Genomic DNA, 12,737 nt, shown 5'->3' on the forward strand with positions numbered 1-12,737 from the left:
TATTTTCTTCAAAATTTATTCTGAAGGCTTACAGGCCATTAAAATTACTATTACCACTTTCATCTTATCCTTTTTCATGAATACCCAGTATGGAACAGTAGCAAGATATCCAGAGTTGGGCTGACTGATAAATGAAGAGGTTCTATTGCATCATAAATTCCTAACTTCACTTTAGAACAAGTCTATTCATCTTCAGAAAAACCCTGTCTCTCCAAGATCGCAGAATGAATCCATACCGGAACAAGGATATTAGCTCAGAGTTTTGGGATTCTAGCTTAGCTTTGTTATTCCATAATCATGTCTTTTCCAGAAAAGTTCTGATGGTTCAGTCTAGCCTGCGTTTACTGACAGAGAAGTACATGGCCTTTCCATAAGCCTGCAAAGGCTAAATCAACACATAGATTAAAAAATAGCTGAGAAAATTTTCCCAGAGATATGTGTAATATTTTCTACAATTTAAAGTGAATCAATGATAGTTATTGTTCAACATCTGTTTTTTATGACATCTCTGTTAAACCTAATTAATAGATTTAAGAAAAATAAGAGAGGAAAGCAAGATGTGGGTCCTACCCAGTGTAGCCAGTAACCTTCTTTACTAACAGGTAGAATGTTACCATACCATACCTTACTACCGTAATTCCTTACATATACAACACCTACAAGCACTTTAATTTACCTGCACACCAAAGGAAGAACTGGGTTGAAAATGATCAGTCCCTGCTCTGATGGTAGGTGGAGTCTTCTGTATGATAGCAATTGTACCACCTTCTGGGTGTAAGAATAGCGGTATGAGCTAGTTCCAATCAGAGTTATGGTATCATGTATGTAACAAGTATCATCTGGCCAGGAAGTGCAATCAAGGGTTGAGATGTTTTGTTCTGCTTTGGATTAATGAAGCCTTCTGTATTACCAAGGCTGTGAATTGTGTAGCAAATTTGTTCATAAACTGGCTGTTCAAATAACTAATTCCAGTATTATGCTGTGCAAGGATGTCCAATGGGCATGAGATACAAGTCTTTAACAAGAGATTAAGAAACTGGAGATTCCTCAGTTGTGTGGTTCTTCAAAAATAAGTGAAGATGTCTGTCAAAAGCCAAGTTCAAGGGAAACACTGACATGAATTTACTACTCCTTGACAAGAGGATTGCTGGTGAATGATACAAACACAACAGCAAAGCCCAGTCTGAAGGCTAACGAACACAGTGAAGTACCTAATTTCTTTTAAATTCTCCATTAAACTAACAATTATTTTTTTGTCAGGCTCCTTGGCCGTAAGGGATTGTCTCATTAGCTGATCTCAGACCAGGTTTTAACTTCTAATCCCTCATATTTCTGCTTTTTTTCTCCATTACCTCATATGTCAGCAACAGATAGAAGTGGGATGTCTCAGACTGGAAAAATGGTTGGACCCTCAGTCTTAAAGGGCTGTGATTGTCAGGAAGAAGCCCAACTGGTGGTTGGTTAATAGTGGTATTCCTCAAGGATCAATGTCAGGGAAAATACTGTTTAATGTCTTTATTAATGGTCTGGGTAAGAAGATAGGACAAGCAAGGAACACAGCAAGCTTGGGAGGAGCAATAGATATGTTTGAAAGGAGTCTGCTATTCAGAGAGCCCTTGATAGGCTAGAGAAATGGTCTGACAGGAAGCTCTTGAAGTTTAACACAGGCAAGTGCAAAGACTAGTGTCTGAGATGAAATAGTGCCATGCAACTATACAGGCTGGGGCTGAATGGATAAAAAGTATCTTTACAGAAAAAGATCTGTGGGTCATGGCAGACAACAAATTGAATGCAATTCATTAGTGTGCCTTGTAGCAAAGAAGGACAACCACGGACTGGGCTGCATCATCAGGAATGTCCCAAGCAGGTAGAATGAAATAATTATTCCTCTCTATTCAGTACTTACACAATTGCATCTGGAATGTTGTTTCCAGTTTCGGGTTCTCCAGTACAAGAAATAGAGTGGCATACTGAAATGAGTCCAATGGATGGCCAACAAGGTGACAGGCTATGCAGTACTTGATTGATGAGTAGAGGCTGAGAGAAATGTGTTGTTCAGCTTGGAGAGATGATCAAACATTGGAACAAGTTACCCAAAGCAGACCATGTCTGGAGCATGGGGTTGACCTAGATGACTTCCAGATATCCCTTCCAAGCAAAATTATTTAATTATTTAATTATTCTGTTTTTCTTTTCAGAGAACAATGGCTTTTCTGGCTCTCTACATATCACTGGATATGTATAGAATTTAGTATTCATGATCCTGGTTTATTTTACCTTCAAAACACAAAGCAGTGATTTATTTCTTTATTTCTTTTATTCCTAACCTTTATTTATGATCATATCAGTTATCTTTTTATTTAGTTTCTGGGTTTTTCAATTATTGTCCAGATTTCAGGTATATTATAGGTTTCTATGAATTCCTGTAACATTGAATTCTAAGTGGCAGGCTGGCATATTGATTAAATTCCCTAAAACTTCACATTATAATACCATTTCTCCATGCCTAATCACTTTGAAACTGTTTATGTATATAAGCTAAAATTTTACATGAATGTTGTTTGTCTTGGGATATTTTGTTTTGTTTTATTGTTAAGTTTCAGCCAGAACAGTAGAGCTTCTTGTGAGAAAAAAGTTAAAGAAAAATCCACATCTGTTATATGTAGCTGTTGTATTTTAGAACTCTTCATTTGGGTCATGGCATTTGTTGAGCAATGCTCCTTCTGCTGCCCCTACAAAAATCTGCCCGAATGTGACACTGTTATATAAGACCTAAATAAACTTGCATGTTGACTGGAATGTTATTAGAACTAAATTTCTAATATTTCACATTTGATGTTCACTGAATACGCACCATATTGGGAACACGTTGTAGAACTTTGCTGCAATTGCTATTACTAATTGCTTAATGGAGGAATGGGGTTAAGCTCTGGTACAATATAGACATTATTTTATTTGTGCTTCAGTGAATTACCTGAACTACATGGATGAGAAAGATGTAGAGATAAAGGTCAGACAAAGTACTTGATAAGAGGCCTGCGGAGCTGGTGCTAAAGAGTCTTAAAGCAGCTAAGGGAAGTGAAAGTGACTAAATAAAGAAACTGAGGTTAGAATTTATAAAGTTGGCTAAAAATTATACAATTCAGACAGTGAACAAAAACTGAGAAGAAAGAATAATATAACAAAGTACAGTATATAATATTATAGCAGCATAATATAATATAGGAACTGGAGAGCAGGGAAGGAGTAAGGTCTGGAGGATATGGGCAGAAATATAAAGCAAATACCATTTTCAGCGTGTGCAATGACATCCAATATTATTCTGCTATGAAATACTGATGAAATTCACAAGTTAACTATGCCTTGCGTGCCGTCAGTCCTTACGGAGTATGACAGTATTTCAGTTACTTCCATGGCTCTAAGTAGCCAAGAACTTTGCAGGGGACCTCAAATTAGAGATTCAGCTTGATTTGTGGAAGTCTGATTTGCTTGAGTGGTAAGCACTCACATTTGCAATAAAAGTAGTTGTGCTATAAACATATAAGTTATTCCATATGTGAGAATTGAAGATGGGTTTCTCAGATCTGCGACTCAGTTTAAAAGATACATTTCCCTTTACTGTCCGTCTGACTCAATTTCCCACCTGTAAAATGAGGAGTTCATCCTCATTGTCATAAGGACCAAATGAAAATAAATTAAGTGTTGCATGAAACAGCCAAACAGCACAGTAATGAATGTCACAGAAAAGACGTTAAAGAATTCTGTCTTCTATGTAAAGTTTGAATAACACACAGTAAAAAAGGCATAGGACCACACATTGAACAATGCGCTGAAAACAAAACTCTGAATAAATGCTCATTAAGAAAGTATTGTCCATCCTCTGCAGGGAATGTGACAAGGGTCCTGTGAAAACCAGTGTTTATGATGCTTTAATTAAGCAACGTATTACAATAGCATGCGAGGGGAATGATGGTGAAGAATTAAGTTTCTGTAGGCACCTTTAAATCAACCATATTGAAAGTTTTGACTGCCTGAGTTTGCATCTTCACACATTTTAAAATATTTTTTAGAGTTTAACACAAAGGAGTATTCATTTACAAGAAAAAGTATGATGGAAAGTTGCCTTAAATAGTAGGGTTCTATTTCAACTTAAAAGACATGTTTTGTACAATAGTAAACATATTCTGTTGTTTGTATACTGCTAGATTAAGTAAGATTGGCAAGCATCAGTACTAAAAAGGTCTTTTTTTAAAAGTCTCTGTGTTTTAGAGAGTTTTAGAGTGCCAAGAAAACTACACACTCTGTGGCTGCTTCCAGATTAACTTCCTGAACATCTATTGCAACTCATCTTTGTGCTCTTTTTTAAGCTGTCAACACATGTGATACCTGACCTACTTTTGGGAACTTTCCATGACATGGAACGCTTCAAGTCCCACAAAATAATTAAAAGCTCTGACTGTAATATAATCACAAAAACAAAAGAAATGCCAACAAAAGAGATTAGTCTTAGCTCTTCTTGCTTTGAAACAGAGCTGCAGACAGGGGCAAGAAATAGCAATGATCTGCACAAAACTGTCTGTTCAGCATTCACATTACCTGACATTTATAATGTGTACACTACTGCAGATGCACTGACCTGGAGATTTGTGTATAGCATAGGGATGTGAAAAGAAAGAAAAAACTCTACCTAGAAGCAATTATAAGGCAACTGGAATATTATATGCAATACTAACTGCTTACTTGTATTGTTAACACAATGACTAGAATGTGATAATTTATCAGTGTTTAAAAATTATAATGGAGAAAATTACTCATCTACATATTCCAGTGATATTAGTGCTATTACTGGTTGTATATAGAGGAAAGATATCACAAATAGTTTCTGAATAACAGATCTTTGATTTCAATAAATTCCAGGTGCTCCAGATGTTAGTTATCCTTTAATTTGCACAAATATGCTTGTTTAATCTTGAATGTATTCTTTGACAGTTTGTATGATCATTCTTTCTAAAAGTTATGCTGTAAACAGGTATTTGATCCACTAATGACCTGGATAAATAATTTGAAATCCAGTAGATTGAATATTCACACTTTTAATTTTGACTGAACAAACCAATTATGTTTTGTGAATTAAATGATGACTGTGATCACTTAGTATGATTCATAAAAGGACTGATCATGAGTTTGAAATGACTGAAGATACATTTGAATAAAGAGCTATCAGTTATGTGGTAAGATACCCTTTTAAAAATAAAGGCATATTAACTCTACAAAGTCCACCTTTAGCTCAGAAAATAATACCCTAATGAATAAATGTATCAAAATTGGGCTGTATGGGATTTCTTGCAATCTCCTGTCAAGCATCTGTTACTAGCCATTACAGGAAACAGGATACTAAACCAGATGGACCATCAGTCTGTTTTGAGGGAGTTGGTATCTGATGTAATACCAACATTTAAAGTAAGTACACACCAGCACAAATTTGCTCAGAAGGCCCAAATGCATACAGCAAAAAACCAATTAAATCAAAGTTAAGTACATAAGTGTATACTCATCAAGAAGAGAAAGAAGGCAGAGGGACAATTCTAAAGACAACCAGAAAATGAGAAAATCTCGTAAAAATAATTTTTTAAATGAACAAAAAATGCACAGAGTAGCTTTTTTTTCTCACTCTGCTGTTTGGCAGACTAATTATACTCTATTACAAAAGGAAGACCAAAAAAGTAATTCCTTAAAAATGCCTTTTCTAAGGAAATAACAACCCAGATTAAAATGTAACTTTTGTTTTCACAGTCTTGTAACCTTTCTGAGAAAACTTCTGCAGAAGTGAGCTTTACTCATGTTAGCTATGGTCTCCATGTAAATCTTAAAGTGAGATCTTGCTCATTTGATGCCCAAGTTATTGAGCTTATTGCAAGACTGTTATCTTAAAACATGGGATTTATAAAAAAAATGTAGGCAAGTGCATATTACTTTGACGATTAATCGCAGTGTCTTATACAAATTGGACTGTTAGGGTCTTAAGTGAATGCCTCCTCTTCGAGGGGTTCATCTTCCTGCATTCAAGGCCAGCTTGCTGATAAAAGAAGTTATGAAGAAACAGCTGGAAGGAGCCTCTGCTGAGGGTCTCCCCAAAAGACTTCTAAGAAGCCTCAGCAGGGCCTTCTGCTTTTAAGCTTAGGCTCTCACTGTTGGTTCCTGCTTAAGCTACACTGCAGTAGGGCTACAGCCATGCCTATACCTAGCCAGGTACTCCATTAATCCAGACCCTAACCCTGATTGTGGTCTGACTTCCTGGCTTGAGCTCTCAGTTCTGCGGACATGGCTGGAGACACTGACCCTGTGTCTGACTCATGTCACTGTCTTTGGACCTGATCACATCCCTGACTTGTTGATTCAGTTTCCCAGTTTGACCTTGGACCTGTCTCATCACCAAGAATTTGACTAGTGATCTGGACTCTTGGCTGCAACTGATTACTCTCACCGGACCTGCTCTGCTCACCTTGTTTGGGTGCTGTGGGACCCTTGTCAGTGACACCTCTATTTGCCTTGTTATTGTGCTCAGCTTCTGGCTCCCCTGCCCTTGTAAGGCAGCCTACTCTTGCTGCTCCCTGATATGGACTTTCCTGGCTACTGACAATTTCATGCAACTAATGTGTTAATGGAATCTGGAGAAAGGAGACCGATGCTAAATATAACTGAAGTCTGATCACCATTTGCATTGAATGGACAGAGTCTCCTCAACAACTGGACACAGAAGAAAGTCTAATCTATAAACAGTATCTGTTTCTTTACATATGCGGGCATCTTTTGCAAACACACCAGAGCTTACTCCATCCACAGTGCTCTAGCCAGATGTGGGCCTGTTGCTAGCAAATGCCATACACCCATATTGGCTCCAGCATATTTTTAACCCAATAAGCTCAGATTGAAAGCAAAGTATATTTTCTTCAGCACTGTGCTATGTTAAGCCATCCAGACTGATAGTAGAGTAGAGAAAACTTTGGTCTGTCTGCAAAACATGTAGACATATTAATAAAAAAGTCTTGAATTGCAGGCTTAAATCTGATGAAGTAGACAAAAATATAGTTACAAATTCTACAGAGACTTTATTATCTGCCCATAGCATTACCCTTGACTTGCTTGAGTTCAGCTTCAGCTACATGTTCTGTTTTGTCTGAACGTTGGATCACAGTGGGGTCAAGGAGTATGCATGATGTGGTGGTGGGCAACTAGACCTTAATATTATTTTCATGTCCATCTTGTACCTACTGCCTGCATCACTGTCTTGGCAGGACTGGTGAGAGACTCGATCCCAGGGAGACTTGACTGGAAAAGGCCTCATCATTGAGATAGAATTTCATGTTGCTGCAGAAATTTTGGTGAAACAAGAATGTTAGTAACACAAATATGGAGGGTATGAAGTCTCCGTCCAATACTTCTGAAAAGTAAAAGTAGTGTTTTTACACCTGTAAATTTTAGTAAAGGGAACTTTCAACTTGGTATGAAAACCACCAGGAAACTTGTCATTAGCAAGTTTCTGCTGATGAACACTGCTAACATCTGCTTGAATGTCAGGTTCTCCATACCTTCTAACCAAAAAATTTTATTCTACTAACTTGAATTTCAAAATGATATTAAGAAAAAGGGTAACTTAAAGGAGTCTTGCAGATACTGGTCTATAAGCACCTATTTCTGCAAAAATCCCTTTTTCTTACTTGTGGCACTCATCCTGGCATCTTTAATGGATTCAGCTAAGGTATTATAAACTTGATAATGCATCTTTTGCCCATCTTCCGTGGATATAAGTATATTCTTCAATGTGTCTAATACACTTAACTGATTATTGGAATTAAGTTAATATTTACAGACAGAAATCTTGAAATGGTACGTTTCCCTAGAAATGCAAATTATGATTAAGTTCATTTGCCTGAGATTTGCCATTTTCCCAGTATAAGTTGTAGCCCAAGGCTGTTACTGTAAGACATTCTTGTTGCATCAGTGCAGCACTAATACAAAGTAAGACCTCAGCTTTCAAGATTAAATAATCTTTTCATGTTAAAACCAGTCCTAACCATCCAGCAACAGTTCACAAAAATCCTGTGTGTTTTTATTATGTACTCGTATTTAACAAAATAAAACCTGGAAAAATACTTTTATATTTATAATTAATACACTAAAATGGTAAAAATGTAAAATGAGAAGACGTAATATATGACAATATATCTGAACTGATGGGCTTCCCTGTCTTAGCAAAGTGAATTGAAGAAACAGTTCTCTAAGTATCCTATTAGTACTACTGGTTGATCAAAATCTGGTCTAAAGTTTCCATCAGTATCCACACTACTCACTGTTTGGCTCTTGATTGCCAGGCTGGTGTTTGAACTGAGAGTTCTATGGTATTTCCCACTATGCTCACCTGGCCAATAGTGGTATTTGATGTGCCTTATGTTATAATCCCTCTTTTTCCATCACGTAAACAAGAAAAAAATTCCACATTTAAATGATTCTGCCCTTGTGTTCCCAAGCAGAGAAAGAAATTCCTATATTCTCTTAATTGGATCTTTAAGATAATGGTATAAAGATTCCCATCTGCTTGTTTTCTGCTGCCTTTAGTTTCAGGATAAAAGGAATAAAAATCTGCCTACAAAGTTTTTGATAAGAAAATGAAGGTTTTTGCAAAGATGCTCTCTGTGCATGATAGAATGAAGATTATTACCTCATCTTACAGGAGCTTATTCTTATATTCTAGATGCTAAAGGAAGTAAGAGTCGTACAACCCATTTCTAACGTGTTTTTTTTCAGGTCAGGAAACAGCAGGAGCAGGCTGCTCTGTAAGGGAAGGTGAGCTGAGGTTGACAGCAAGGCAGACACAGGGCTGTGACTTCACCCACAAGGGCTGCAGTTCCCCCAGTACTGGAGCAAAAAGAGCAGAGGGGGTCTGGTGATGTTAACCAGAGTCAGCCAATGGTTAGGTGACTATCAAACAAGCCCATAATGATGAGGCAGGTCTGACATCAAGCCAGAAACTCAAGCCAGTCAGGTGCAGGCTTACCTGCAACACAGCTCTGAAAGGTACAAGCGTGATGTCCTCAGCTCAAATGTAGCTCTCAAGCAAAGTGGGAGGATGAGGCTTATCACAACTGTTCCTCATACTGTTCTTTTCCCTGCAGCCTGATCCAAGACCATATAGCTGCACTACATCAAAGATGACCTTGAACACAGGCAATTAAACCTCTGAGCTGGGAAGGGATAGAGGGAAGAGATTGCAGAGTATTTTGGTGCACACAGGACTCTGACATTTCTAGATGGCTGCCTTACTGTTTTGTCTCACCAGTTCTCTGAACGCTATTTCAGCTATTTTGGTAGCTTCCTTTCCCAGTCAATCTCCTGATACTGTCCTAGTCCTAGTCAATTTTATGATCTTATGATAAGCAGGAAAGAAGAACCACTGAGATACTGGGGGCCTTATCATGCCTGATCTTCTTTCTCTCTCCCAATTTTCATTAGACATGAAGAATTAAAAATTTCTTGATGTTAAGAAAAGTTCAAAAGTAGAGAAACAAACTGAACTTACAAGACAGAACATATACACTGTCGTGGTTTAACCCCAGCCAGCAGCTAAGCACCACGCAGCCGCTCACTCCCTCCCCCCAGTGGGATGGGGGAGAAAATCAGGAAAAAGAAGTAAAACTCGTGGGTTGAGATAAGAACGGTTTCACAGAACAGAAAAGAAGAAACTAATAATGATAATGATAACACTAATAAAATGACAACAGCAATAATAATTGCTCACCACCCACCGATAGACACCCAGCTAGACCCCGAGCGGCGATCCCCCGCCCCCACTACCCCCAGTTCCTATACTAGATGGGACATCCCATGGTATGGAATACCCCATTGGCCACTTTGGGTCAGCTGCCCTGGCTGTGTCCTGTGACAACGTCTTGTGCCCCTCCAGCTTTCTCGCTGGCTGGGCATGAGAAGCTGAAAAATCCTTGACTTTAGACTAAACACTACTTAGCAACAACTGAAAACATCAGTGTGTTATCAACATTCTTCTCATACTGAACTCAAAACATAGCACCGTACCAGCTACTAGGAAGACAGTTCACTCTATCCCAGCTGAAACCAGGACATACACATATTTGATAATTAAGGTTGGGTTCGGTTCTTAAACCATAGTATTTCAACATTTCCAAACAAGCTTATTACTATGAAGCGTATTTCAAGTGGAACCAGCTAAATGGGTGCTATTTTTTTTTTAAAAAAGACCTTTCCCAGAAACCAATGTCTTTGAAAATAATTCAGACTAATTAGATTAAATCAATCAATCCTTACAGAATTATGATATCAATAAAAATATTCCTAAACAGAATTATCTTACTATTTCTTAGAGAAGTAGAGGTTTTTTTTACAAGTTCACTCAAATTTTAGAAGCACTCAAGAGGGGTTTTTTTAGTTTGTTTGCTTTTTGAGGGATAAAAATGGTAGGCTTATCACAATGAAAAGAAATAGAGCAGGTAGATTTATATTCCATGACAATGGTGACATCTGTGTTTTGCACAGCATTTGGATGGATCACTCTGAATAGTCTATTTACTTTATTTTTAAGCAGTTAATTCCCTATGTAGATTTGACAGGTTTTTTGATAATTGGTAATTGCATCACACCCTTTCTGATCATGGCTTATAATGATGAAAAAGTGAACTTGAATATATCCTGAAAAAAATAACAATTTTTTTGTATATTGTCACTTCTTATCAAGTAAAGTCAAATGTCTATCGATAAATAGTACACTTGCTGTGTTGTATGAGACTGCATAGTCACAATATAAGTGGGCCTACATGTCTTATCCTCAGTAAAATATGGATCTAGTTCATGCACAGACTTCCTCTGGTGTCCTTTAATTGACATTTGAGTTTAAATTTAACTGCCAGAAATCATCCCACTCATTGAATAAACCTGGCAATGCTGCAAAGAACTGTGACCTCAGATCCTAAGTCAAACGGAAATTGCTTTGGACTGTGGTTACTCGTGTAAAAAAACAATACAGCAGAAATGACTGAGCTGTTCATTGGCATCCACTGAGCCTCGAGAGATGCTTTTGCTTGCAAATGATTACTGACCTATGTATTACTTTCAACAGGGAAGGAATTTCTTTCTTCCGGTTATTTTTTGCTATACTCTTATCCCCAGTCCTCAGAGAAACAAAAAAGACAAATCTCAGTAATCTTGTGCTCTGGTAGCAACACTTAGATCTTAAGTAATTGAATGGTAATAGATATGAATGTCAGCCTTTCAGGACTCTCTCATACCCACCCACTAGAAATCAGCACAACATAGGAGAAATGAGGAGCCATTTTAAAGTAATTACATTCAGGAAAAAAGACAAAGTGATGGTTGGAAAAACTCAGGAAAAACAGCATATTTCTAAGTAAAAAAATAGACAATATTTTATTGGAGCAAGAATCACATACCTGCATAGTACCAAGTACTTTCGGAAAAATAATAGCTAAATACTGAGGTATACATGAAATTGCCACTCATAAAACCTAGAAGTGCTGTTTTACATTCAAAGTTAAGGATAAAGAACAATAAAAGTAGAGACATTAAAGACAGAGGAGATGCAATTCAAGGAACACATTGATAATTTGTGCATGGTAACACGTTGTACCTGGAATTTACTGTGTACAGATATAGCACTACATTCATCCAGTATTAATATGTCCCTAGTATCTCCTATAGGGGGTTCAGCTCTATCATCAGTAAAATAAAAGCTGAAAAAAAAAAGCAATATTCTCTAAGAAAATATTAAAAAATAAACATTTTCTAGACTATACATTCATAAATTGGCATAATAATAAATGGTGTGGATTATTTTTATTGAATTTCAAATATGTGTGATCTTTATATGTGCTCTTCAAGGCTACTCAAATCTACTTAGTGCTTAACAATGTTTCATTTACTTTGCAATCTCCCATATTCATTATTTTCACTTTACGCTGTTGTCACTTAACTGACTTTGGGGGCGGCAGCTGTGCCAATCCAACACTTCTGATAGCCTTTCTATCTTGAAAATATTCCTAAGGGCTTCATGATACAGAAGTTTCAAATTAGGCATGTAACCACTATGGCTGTGGGCACAACTAGCTTTGTTTGAGCAACTTACCCATTTTTTCCCCTATATTTGCAATTCTAATTCTAAAGTTACTTTACTATTTTTATGAAATTAGGAGGTTAACAGTGCTCTTGACCAATACTGCCTTCTTTTCTTCCTACAGTACTATTTCAGCTAGACGCAGCCTTGTGAACTGGAGTTCACTGCATATGAAGTAGAAGATCTTAAGTATATGAATCACATTTCAATTTAAAGAACATTCTCCTTAGTCTTTGGATAAAAAGCAAAATTATACATCAGAGAAAAGAAAGGTCTTATTTTTATAAATCCACTAAATCTTCATGCTGTACCCCCAAGTTCGTCATTGGTTACCATACACTGGAAAGTCTAAGAACTCTGTTATACTTAACCACAATGTGTTTGTTTCTAATGACAGAGATTTAAGGCTGTTCTACCTGCTCTCATCCAAGACATCCTGATGGGTTGAAACAGCCCTTGCTGCATGAACCCCAGGAAATGTCAGCAGGTTTGCTGGGTTGACCCCAGCCAGCAGCCGAGCACCAACACAGCTGCTCACTCACTCCAACCCCCAGCAGGACAAGGGAGAGAATAGGAA

This window comes from Aquila chrysaetos, chromosome 2, assembly GCF_900496995.4.
Source record: "Aquila chrysaetos chrysaetos chromosome 2, bAquChr1.4, whole genome shotgun sequence".
NCBI classification, from domain to species: Eukaryota; Metazoa; Chordata; class Aves; order Accipitriformes; family Accipitridae; genus Aquila; species Aquila chrysaetos.